This window comes from Mirounga angustirostris, unplaced genomic scaffold, assembly GCF_029215605.1.
Source record: "Mirounga angustirostris isolate CCGP_5_RB_7025 unplaced genomic scaffold, mMirAng1.0.hap1 SCAF_2, whole genome shotgun sequence".
Classification (NCBI taxonomy): Eukaryota; Metazoa; Chordata; class Mammalia; order Carnivora; family Phocidae; genus Mirounga; species Mirounga angustirostris.
The window spans coordinates 158,501,007-158,513,029 of NW_026991710.1; the positions used below are offsets into that span (position 1 = coordinate 158,501,007).

The window sequence follows — 12,023 nt, forward strand, 5'->3', positions numbered from 1 at the left end:
TCTGGATCTCAGAGTTGTGAGTTCAGGCTCCACACTGGGCTCCATATGCGGCATGGAGCCTACTCTAAATAAAGTACAAACAAAGTACTGATGTCTAGGCCTTACCCTGAGATTCTGACTTAATTCATCTGGGATGTCTGGATTTTCACTAACTCCTTGAATTTCCTGGGAGGAGTTTTCCAGAAGGAAATTAAGGTTGTGGTCTCAGGTGGTCATTTAACACAGCAGGAAACCCAAGTCCTGAAAGCCAGGGACTTGTCCTAGGCCTGATCACCTGTTACAGGAGCACCAACTGCCCATTTTGGCAGAACGTTACCTGCTGAAAGCAGTTTCCACAGTCTTGGCTTGAGCAAGGGTTGTTCCCCTGCATTCTTCTCAGACTCCAGGCCATACTCGTTGGAGAAGGGGCCCTTGCTTCACCCCAAGTAAGTTTCCCAATCCCGTCTCTCTCCTCTCGGTGTTGATGTGAGTTTTGCTCTACACTGTTTATCTCTTTCTGGGACTCTGGCATTAGTGGCTTCTCTCTTTATTCTTCCACAGCCTTCTCTTTGTGCATCCCTTGTGCCTCTTCTCCCTGTCTCACAGTGTATCTTGAAAGGTAAGAAAAATGGTAGGAGAACCGTCTCTGTGATTTCTGCTCTTTACCTTAGAGTCCTTGGAAGAGGGAATGCCGGAAAACCCTCCCATTCTTCTTTTTCTATTCTCACCCACCCTGCATGTTAGCTCCTCCCTGGAACTTCCTGGAACTTTCCCCAACTGCCTCCCCAACGGCCAACTGCTGCCTCCTCTCCTGGCACTCCAGGAACCTCCCTTAAAACTCCCATACTCTCAACGCTGGCAGACCCTGATAGCCTTAAGGGCCCAAACTGTGGGGCATTCTGGAGGGAACTTTCTCCCCACCTTGTCCAGCCCAGAAACCTGCCAAGATTTCTCACCTCCCTGCAGCCACCGCCCAACAGCTCCCACACTGCTCTGGGTAAGTGATAGGGGCTCTTCTTCCTGGTTGGTGCGAGGCAGGGACTTTCCCTAAGGACCAGCCAGACAGAGAGACAGAAAGAATGAGAAGTTTTCAGGGATGAGAACTATGGCCTGGAGAACTTAAGAGAATTCTTGTTTGGGGCATATTTTTTATTTCTTTACCCTCATATGATTTGAGGCCATTACTCATGGCATTTCTACATGCTTGTGTCTGAGCATCAAACATTTCTCTAACTTTTCCAGAAAGGGCTCCTTGGCACATTTCTCACTACTGGAGTCCTGGACTGGGATTAGCATTACTGATTTCAGTTCAGATGGGCCTTACTTCTAACAAATTTAGAAAGTTTCTTTCCTTTGTGGGGTCTTGATTTCTCCCTCCAAGGAAGAAGAATTCTTATTTCCTCCCATGCATAGATATGTGGGCAGACCCAGAGATCAGATCTGCGCATGAAAGGAGGTGAGGGAGGTCAATGTACAGTTCTTGTGGGCTCTACATTCAATGCTCACCTCCACGAGGACAAACAGAATATTCAACCTTCTGAGGATGACAGGGCAGCAAATGAACCTGAAAAATGCCACTATATCATGACTTATCTGGGCCTTTCCATTCTGTGGATGAAGTGAGTCGATAAATACAACATCTGGTTAAGGCAGTGAGCTGATTAGGTCAATAATTGGTTGCTGAGACCAACAAGGTGGGGCTATCAGAGAGAAGACTTTGTGTCCTTGAAGTGAAGTGGCCCAAGCCCCCAGCTTCTGGCTGGAGGTCTAGCAGAACCCTTGGATAACATGGGTGGTTGGCTCAGGGACCAGGGCTGGGCTTATCTCAAAGACACTCTCCTAGTCTCCTCGCTCTTGGGAAATGTAACTGCTAGAAAATTCAGCTCTGCAGCTCTCTCTACCACTGCCCCCATGCCCCACCCCCTGTCAATACCACCAGTTCCTACATCTTCTGTTTGATAAGTTAAAGATCTACAATTCAAAACGTGATAGAAGGAAAGCAAGCATTTCCTAAAATAATAACAAAAGAAACTACATTCAGATACTTTTACATTCCAAGACAATTTCCAAGACAATTGGTCATCTGAAATGAAATGTGCATAAAAGCAACATCTTTTAGTGGAGAACTAAAGGATGGCTCAAGTGCATTTTGGGAGGCTTTGCCATCCTTTCCTACTCTTTACATACGAAGGACAACAAAAAGTCAGAATATTCTTTTTACAACATATTGTTTTTGAGTGTGGGTGCTTGTTTAGTTATTAAGTGTCTACTATATTCAAAGTACTGTGGGGGATGCAGAAACAACTGGGGCCCTCACAGGATGAAATATGTGCACAGAAAACTAGAACAGAAGAAATATATCAGTGAGAGCTATTGAGGGAGGAACAAACACTGCCCCTGGAACTCAAGGGAGACACAGGTTAAATTAGTGGAGGTGGAGGTGTGATCTTTAGGAAGTCAATGTCCACTCCTCTTTCTTTATTTCCTTCCCTCTTTAAATGGTAATTGAGCATCTGTTATTTCTCAGGCACTGTGCTAGGTACCAGATGCAGCAATTCACGGGACACATGTGGTTCTTCCCCCATAAAGGTAACAGTCCAGTGGTAGATAAGGACAAGTAAATGGCAAATAAAAATGGCCTGATACATACTATCATGGCGGAGACTATATGTGGATATGAGAGGATATCTAAGAAGGTTCACTGAAGGAACGTTCACTGATGTTTAAATAATATCTGAAGGATAAGCAAAAGTTAGCCATATGGGTCATGGGTCAGGAGAGAATAGCTCTCCTTGCAGAGAGAAGAGCTTGTACAAAGGCCTTCAGGTGGAGAAAGCACAGCCAATTGGGAGTATTTGGAAAATAGTCTACACAGGCTGATCAAGTGGTCTATACAGTGAGGAGAATGGATCAGGTCAGTGTTTCCAAAGTGGGCTCTATAGACCACTAGTTCCTTGGATGTGCATGGTGTGTGGGGGGGCTAAAATATACATAAAATTTACCATTTTAACTCTTTTTAACAATCCAGTGGCACTAATTACATTCACAATGTTGAACATTTAGCACCCTATGTGTTTCCAAAACATTTATTACCCCAATATAAAATCTGTAACCATTAAATCATAACTCCTCATTGTGAGAAAATAACTTTCTGTTGCCTAAGCCACCCAATCTGTGACATTTTGCCATGGCAGCTCTGGCAAACTAATTTGTCTTTTTCTTGATCTTTGGGGAAAAATTTTTTTTTTTAATTTTATTTATTTATTTGAGAGAGAGAGAATGAGAGACAGAGAGCATGAGAAGGAGGAAGGTCAGAGGGAGAAGCAGACTCCCTGCTGAGCAGGGAGCCCGATGCGGGACTCGATCCCAGGACTCCAGGATCATGACCTGAGCCGAAGGCAGTCGCTTAACCAACTGAGCCACCCAGGCGCCCGGGAAAAATTTTTGAGTCTTTCATGATGGAGTATGATGTCAGCTATGGGCATTCCACACATGGCCTCTATCATATTGAGGATGTTTCCTTCTCTTCCTGGTTTGTTGAGTGTTTTTTTGTTTGTTGTTTGTTTGTTGTTTGTTTTTTTATCAAGAAAGTTGTTGGTGTCTGGGTTGTGCAGTCAGCTAAGCATCTGACTCTTGGTTTCAGCTCAGGTCATGAGATCAAGCCCAGCATCGGGCTCCATGCTCAGTGTGGAGTCTGGATTCTCTCTCCCTCTCCTTCTGCTCCTGCCCACCACCTGCTTGCTTTCTCTCTCTCTCAAAAATAAAATAAATCTTAAAAAAAAAAAAACTGAATGGAAATGGGTGCCTGGGTGGCTCAGTCAGTTAAGGGTCTGCCTTTGTCTCGGGTCATGATCCCAGGGTCCTGGGATCGAGTCGCACTTTCCCACTTCAGGCTCCCTGCTCACTGGGGAGTCTGCTTCTCCCACTGCCCCTCCTGCCCCCACTCATGCGAACTCTTTCTTGCAAAAATGAATAAATAAAATCTTAAAAAAAAAGAAAGTTGTTGCATTTTGTCAAATGCTTTTTCTGCCTCAAGTGAGATAATCATGTGGATTTTTCCCCTCATACTCTCAATGTGGTGTATCTTATTGGTTAATGTTCATATGTTGAACCATTCTTGCATTCTAGAAATAAATCTTACTTGGTCATGTTGTGTAATACTGTTAATATGCTTCCGAATGCAGTTTGTTAGGATTTTTACATCAATATTCATAAAGAATATTGGTCTTTAGTTTTCCTTTCTTGTAGTGTCTTGTCTGGTTTTAGTATCAGGGTAATGTTAGCCTCACAAAATGACTTAGGAAGTGTTCCCTCCACTTTGATCTTTTGAAAGAATTGTAGTGACATGTTCTTATTCCCCTCTTACTTATTTTTGTGTATATTATGTAGGTATATTTTGTGGGTATCATGAGCATCACATAAAACATCCTAAAATTATTACAATCTAATTTGAATTGATACCACCTTAATGTCAATCACATGTAAGAACTCTACTTCTATATAGTTATACTCCCCTACTTTATGTAATTGAAGTCACAAATTATGTCTTTATATATCTGTACACTAGCAAAAGTTTATAATTACTTTTAAATCCTATTTTTTTTTAAAAAGTGGAGCTTCAAAGAAAAATTATAATAATACTGGCTTATATGTTTGCCCATATATTTACGTCTACCTGAGATCTTTATATCTTCATCTAACATCAAGTTACTGTCTACTGTCCTTTTATTTCAACCTGAAAGTCTCTTATTAGCATTTCTTGCAGGGAATCTCTAGTGGCAATGAACTCCCTCAGTTTTTGTTTATCTGGGAATGTCTTAATATCTCCCTCATTTTTGAAGGACAGTTTAACTGGATATAGAATTCTTGGTTGACAGTCTTTTCTTTAAATAATTTAAATACAGCTGACCCTTGAACAACGTAAGTTTGACCTGCATGGGCCCACTTATTTGTGGATTTTTTTTCTTCCTTATGAGTTTCTTAATAACATTTTCTTTTCTCTAGTTTACTTTACTGTAAGAATATAGTATATAATATATATACCATATAAAATATGTGTTAACCAACTGTTTATGTTATCAGTAAGGGCTCCAGTCAGCAGTAGGTTATTAGTACTTAAGTTTTGGGGGAATCAAAAGTTATACACAGATTTTTGACTGCATGGGGGTCAGTGCACCTAACCTCCCTGTTGTTTGAGGGTCAACTGTATATCATCCCAATGCCTTCAGACCTCCAAGGTTTCTTCTGATAAATCAACTGTCAATCTTATGGAGGATACCTTGTCCATGTCAAGTCCCTTTTCTCTTGCTGCTTTCAAGATTCATTTTTTGTCTTTCAACACTTTGATTATGTGTCTTAGTATGAGTGTCTTTGAGTTTATTCTACTTGGCATTTCTTGAGCTTTTTGCATTTGCAGATTTATGTACTTCATCAAATTTGGGAAGTTTTGGCCATTATTTTTTCAAATGATCTTTCTGCCCCCTTCTCTCTTTCCTCCTGCTGGAACTCTCATAATGCATATATTGATCTACTTGATGGTATCCCATGGGTCTCTTAAGCTCTGTTCACTTTTCTTCATGCTTTTTTCTTTTTACCCCTGCTCCTAGACTCAATAATTTCAGTGTTCTGAAATTATTGATATTTTCTATCTTCAAATTCATGGATTCTTTTTTTCTCCTTGCTCAAATATGCTATTGAATCCCTCTAGTAAATTTATCATTTCAATTATTTCATTTTCAGCTCTAGAATTTATTTTGTTCCTTTTCATAATTTTTATACTTTCTGATATTTTGATTTTGTTCATATACTGTTTTCCTGATTGTCTTTAGTTCTTTGTTCATGTTTTCCTTTAGCTCTTTGTGTATATTTAAGACAGTTATTTTAAAGTCTTTATTAAGTCTGATGTGTGAGCTTCCTCAGGGACAGTTTATATTGACTTGTTTTATTCCTTTGAATGGCTATGTTTTCTTGTTCTTTGTGATTTTTTGTTGTTGTTAAAAACTGTGTATTTGAAAGAAACAACTACCTTTCCCAGTCTTTGCAGACTGGCTGTATGCCAAAGAAGACCTTTATTAATTAGCTGGGCATGCTCTGGCCCCAGGGATCAGCCCAAGATGAGAACTTAGGATCCCCTCTGGTCTTTTCTGAGCATGTGTCTTGCCTGGACCTGAATGTGGCTTTCTCAATTCCCGCATATACACAGCTTCTTTTAAATGCCTTAATCTCCCCAAGAATCTCACCCTAGCTTCTCTTTGGAGCCTATATTATCTTTTATATGTCTCCACCCATAATTTCTTGCCCCAAATATCTGCAGGTCTGTAGTCTCCTTGCAGCTTTCATAAGCAATACCCACTCCTTAGCCTCCCTGAGATCTGAGTTAGGCCAGACAGAAACCAGTCCTTCAGGCAATCCTTAGACAGATTAAAACACTGTAGTAAGGTCTGCTTTGCTCCCTCTGGTTTGAGAGAGGAAACTGGTAACTGGGCTTCAATCTCCTCTGAACCAAGACTGAACTATGCTGGGGAGGGTGTGGGGGCAAAGATGTGAAAATTTCATGAAATTTCTTATCATTTTGAAGGCAACTTTTTCTTGATTGAGCATTCATTTGGTTGCTCTCAATCCTTGGCTGTTTTCCAGAGCTCCTAGCTCTGGTTTCTTGTGTGTTTGTTTTGTTGGTTGGTTGGTTGGTTGGTTTGGTTTTGGAGTGTGTGTACATGGGTGTATTTTGAAATTTCCATGAAAGAATGAGAGCTTGGAGATTCCCAGTCCATCATTTTGCTGATGTTACCTGGACTTTTCTTTTTTAATAGCTTTATTGAAATATGTTTCACATACCACACAGTTCACCAAAATATAGTATAATTTAAATATGTGCGATTTAATGGCTTTTAAAGTATAAAATTCAATGGTTTTTAATATATTTACAGATATGTGCAACAGTCACCACAATGTTCGAACATTTTCATCACCTTTAAAAGAAACCCCATACCTTTTCACTATCACCCCCATCTCCCCTATTCAATCATCCACCCACCTCCAGCCCTAAGAAACCATGAATCAATTTTCTGTCCCTGTATATTTTCCTATTCTGGATGTTTCATATAAAAGGAATCATACAATATGTGGTCTTTTGTGACAGGCTTCTTTCACTTAGCACAATATTTTTCTCCATCCCCTGCTCCAGGGTCTATAGAGGGCACAAGGTACTGAGAAGGTAGGTGGGAGTGGGGAGCAGCAAGGGTGCACAGTGGATCAGGCAGACTGGTTCAAAATTGGAGTTACACCCAACAGCCACAACATGAGGGTAAGGAGGAAGGAACTGAAGATGGTAGCAAGTGAAGAGTAGAAGTAAAGACTCACAGGAACTAGGCACCAGAGAAAAAGGGAAGTCAGAATAAGTAAGGAGAAAGGACAGTGGTCAAGGGATTAAAGTTCTGAATGAGATGGGAGAGTAGATGCAGTAGTAGATGCAGTGCGAGTAACAAAGTGAGAGCAAAGGAAGAAGAGGTTGTTGTCAGAATGCCTGCTTGAATTTAAGATTTTAGGCATGGAATGGTTTTTAGTGGTGACAATGTCCAAGAAGTTGCCATCAGAAAAGAGGCTGGAGAGGAGGGAGAAGTGTTGGAAGAGGTATCTTTGTGGATATGGATGTCACCCAGGGTTGATATCAAGACTTGGAACAAGGGAAAGTTTCCATGCCAAATAGCAATGTGTTCAGTGAGCAAGGAGTGATAGGAAGGCAGATAACACCAATTAGGATTGATTCAGATGGAGTAAGCCTCAAGAAATGTAGATTTTGACAGAAGGGCTGAGGAGTCATGGTATAGAAGCAACAAAGGGGAATGGGGTGCTAGCCAACCTTACCTCCCAACCCTGAGTCATGTTGGGGGTGGGAGACTGAGCATTCCACACTTTGAAGAACTTCAGAAGTAAGCTGTCTGGTTATGGCAAGAGAGTGCTCGCTTCGGCAGCACATATACTAAAATTGGTTATGGCAAGAGGTAGAGGTGAAGTGACATCAATGGGAAAAGCAAAATCTTTTCATCAAATGGTGTTAGAACAACTGGATAGTTACATGCAAAAGAATAAAAATGGATTTTTGCCTAACACAACATATAAAAACTGACTCACAATGGGGGGGCACCTGGGTGGCTCATTTGGTTAAGCGTCTGACTCTTGGTTTCTGCTCAGGTCATGATCTCATGGGTGGTGAGATCGAGCCCCATGTCAGGATCCCCACTCAGTGGGGAGTCTGCTTAGAGATTCTCTCCCTCTGCCTCTCCCCCTGTTCATGTTCTCTTTCTCTCCCTTTTTCTCTCTCTCTCTAAAATAAATAAATCTTAAAAAAATTAACTCACAATGGATCAATGATGGAAATGTAAGAGCTAAGTTTGGAAAACTCTTGGAAGAACACATAGAAGAAAAGCTTCATGACATTGGATTTGGCACTAATTTCTTGAATATGACACCAAAAGCATAGACAACAAAAGAAGAAATAGATAAATTGGACTTGATTGAAATTCAGTCAAGTCCATTGAAATTACAACTTTTTGTGCATCAAAGTACACCATCAAGAAAATAAAAAGACTGGGGCAGTTCCTCAAAATGTTAAACATGGAATTGTCATACGAACCCAAGAAAAGTGATGGCATATTTTCACAAAAATGTATACAAATGTTTATAACAGCATTGTTCATAATAGTGCCAAAGTAGAAACAACCCAAATGTCCATCAACTGATGAGTGGCTAAATAAAATGTGGTGTGTCCGTACAATGGAATATTATTCAGCCATAAAAAGGAATGAAGTACTGACACAACATGGATTACCTTGAAAACATGCTAAGTGAAAGAAGCTGATGGCAGGAGAACACATACACAGTTGATCCTTGATCAACATGGGTTTGAACGGCATGGGTCTACCTATAGGTGATTTTTCGACAGTCCAGGACTCTAAGTGTATTTTCTCTTTCTTACGATTTTCTTAATGATGTTTTCTTTTCTCTAGCTTACTTTATTATAAGAAAACAATATAACACACAAAATATGTGTTAATTGACTGTTTATGTTATCAGTAAGGCTTCCAGTCAGTAGTAAGCTATTAGTAGTTAAATCTGGCAGGAGTCAAAGTTATACACAGATTTTCAACTGCACAGGGGATTGGCATCCCTAACCCCCATGTTGTTCAAGGGTCAACTGTAGTATGATTCCATTTATATGAAACATCCAGAATAAGCAAATCTATAAAAGTAGAGAGTAGATTAGTGGCTCCCAAGGAATGGGGAGTAACTGCTAATGAGTTGTGCTTTGGGGCTTCTTTTGAGGGTGATGAAAATGTTCTGGAGTTCGGTAGTGATGATGGTTGCATAACTTTGTGAGGGTTGCACAACCTGTAGTGATTTCTATACTAAAAATCACTGCATTGTACATGTTAAAAGGTGAATTTTCTGGTATATAAATCTCAATTTTTAAATGTAGAGTGAAGGAAAGGAGGGAGGGGGAATACACTCCCCCTCACTGTAGATTCAGAGATTACAGAGGGCATAGGTAAAAAGGTTTAGGAGAGAGGGAAAGCATGAGCGTCTGTCTGGATAGAGAATGAAGGTGACATCTGGGCAGCGATGGGGGGCCTGGAGGAATAGGAGGCCTGGAGGGATAGGAGGGGGTGTCAAGTGTTCCAGGAGCCCTGGCCCAGCAGATCCCGGGGTTTGGAGGGACTGAGGCATCTCAGGAAGCCAACAGGCTCAGCCTCCCTGATAGTACTGGGATGTGGTCACAGCCCAGATCACTGGAGGAAAAGAAGGGGGCTCCCAGTGTGGCTACCTTGGGATCCAGAGATGGGCATTTCCAGAAATAAGGCAGTTGAGCGAAGCAGGCTGGCAATGGGAAGGGGACACTGTGCCTTCCTAGGCTTGAATGTGGTTCCCAGATCTTGGACTCCACATATGAAGTGAAGTCCTGTGAATCCCCAAGAGAAAGACCAGATTCGAAAATGCCAAGAACCACTGCACTCTGTCAGAGCTCTCTGTACGAAAACAAGCCAGAGAAGGTTAGCTAAATAAGCAAAAGGGATCCAGGGCCAGGGGCCAACCTGAGTGGTTACTTCCTGCTGATGTTTATTGAGTTAGGTACTGTTACGTGAAATTTGAACTATCAGAAACAGGTGGCCAGTTTGTCAGGCATTCATGCGGTAATTTATTAAGCATCTAGAAATGCCAGGGACTGTGCTTGGAATGCTGGACGCAGACTTCGTACAGCCTCCCAAGAAGTTTGTGGAATGGGGGCGGGGAACTATAAGTTAATCTCTAAACAAGTAATTACAAGATAATCCATTACAAGCCCGTAAGAACCAGGAAAGGAATAAGGAGCTACGATTCTGTATCGCAGGAATCGAATGGAACCTGGGGGTCAGGGCATTTCTCTGAAGAAATGACATTTCAGTTATCCACCAAATGGGGTGGGAAGTGAGGGCGGTGCATAGGAAGGCCCTGGGGCAGGAAGGAGCCTGAGGCCTGAGCAGCCGCAGCGGAGAGAAGTGGGAAGAGCCAGATCATGCAGGCCTTCTGGGCTAAGTGGGAGATTTGGGGCTTCATTCCAAGAACAAAGGGAATGGAGGGGGACAATAGAGGGGAAAAGACAGGGGACGGCAAAGCTCCAAGAGGGAGCAGTAGAGGAGAGTGGTTAAGGAGCAGGGAGTCTGGAGGCAAGTGGCATGGGTTCAAATCCCAGGTCGGCCACTTACAACCCATGTGACCAAGATCCAAGTCAGCAAACCTCTCCATACCTCAGTCCCCTCCTCTGTAAAATGGGATAATAACAGTACTTACTTCAGAGGATCATATCAAGAGGATTCGATGATAAAAGCTTGGCTCATACTGAATAAGGAAGAACTGCGGACACGGGGAAGCTCAGCAGGAGCAACCCTCTCCCAGGGACTCTCCCCTACCTCCAGACAGCCATTTTTTGGTGCTAAGAGCTGTTGGCATTCAGGAGAGTTCTGGCTTCTCTAGTGGCTGCCACTTTGAAGGCAAGAGTCTCTTGACCTTGGAAGACCATGCTGGCAGCGCCGTCCTTGTGGCTCTGGCTCTCCGGCGAGCTCGGAGAGAACAGGGACCATGCTGACCCTGTATCTCATCAGGGCCTGGCACATGGGAGGGGCTCAGTACCTGCTGGGGAGATGGATTTCGAATGAATGAATGAATGAATGAACAAATGGATGGGGCTGTGGAAGAGTACTTACACTCTGCATCAATGACGAGCATTCCCTAGGTGAGGGCCACTCCTGTCCCAAGGCCCTTACATCCATAGTTTGTTCGATTCCATTCTCACAGCCATCTTGTGAGGGGGCTCCCAGGAGACACTTCCAAGTAGGGGAACGATCTTAGGAATGAGTCCTCTGTGGAGGAGCCCTAGTCATACATCAGGGACTCTAATTATTGAGAAGTGTGTTTAAGTTGTCACCCCAAAGAAGGGCTTTTGGCTAGAAGTCGGGATCCTGGAAGCAGGAATTCCACTGGAAAGCAAGCAACGCTTGAAATAGTTTCTCTAAAGCTCGAGCTGCATATACTTTATGGCTATGATCTCATCTTCCTTAGCAAGGCGCAGGAGTGACGGGGGCATTTTACTTGTTTTTGAGAGGGAGAAGTGGTGCATCCTAGTGAGGCAGACCCCCACCCCCACCCCAGCAGCCTGGCGGGGCTCAGAGCAGAACCCAGGCATCCTCAGTTCCTGGCTGGGAGAACGTCCCCCCAGCACACCCCCACACCCCATCTCAGAGAAGACAGGGAGTAGATCAACTGGAAAGACAGTGGGAGAACCGCCTTTGATCTTCCCCTGCCCTCTCCTGTTCCAGTCGGAGTCCCACACACGCAACTTCCTGCAGGCTGCTACCCCCCTTCCTCCCAGACAGCACCGGCAAACCGCACGGCAAGCTGCCCCCCTCCCCAGCAGCCCTGCTGGCTTCTTCTCCAGAGACTATTATTTTGGGAGAGTGCTGAGCTCAGCACTGCGGCAAGGTGCAGTCTGAGGAGCGCTTCTGTCCTAGCTG

At 43.0% G+C, this 12,023-nt stretch overlaps 1 protein-coding gene across 1 annotated transcript in view; it reads left to right on the forward strand.

The window, feature by feature from the left end:
• PEBP4 (phosphatidylethanolamine binding protein 4) overlaps nucleotides 1-12,023 on the forward strand; it is a 246,464-nt gene that overhangs the window by 34,206 nt on the left and 200,235 nt on the right. The gene's annotated exons all lie outside the window — the stretch shown is intronic.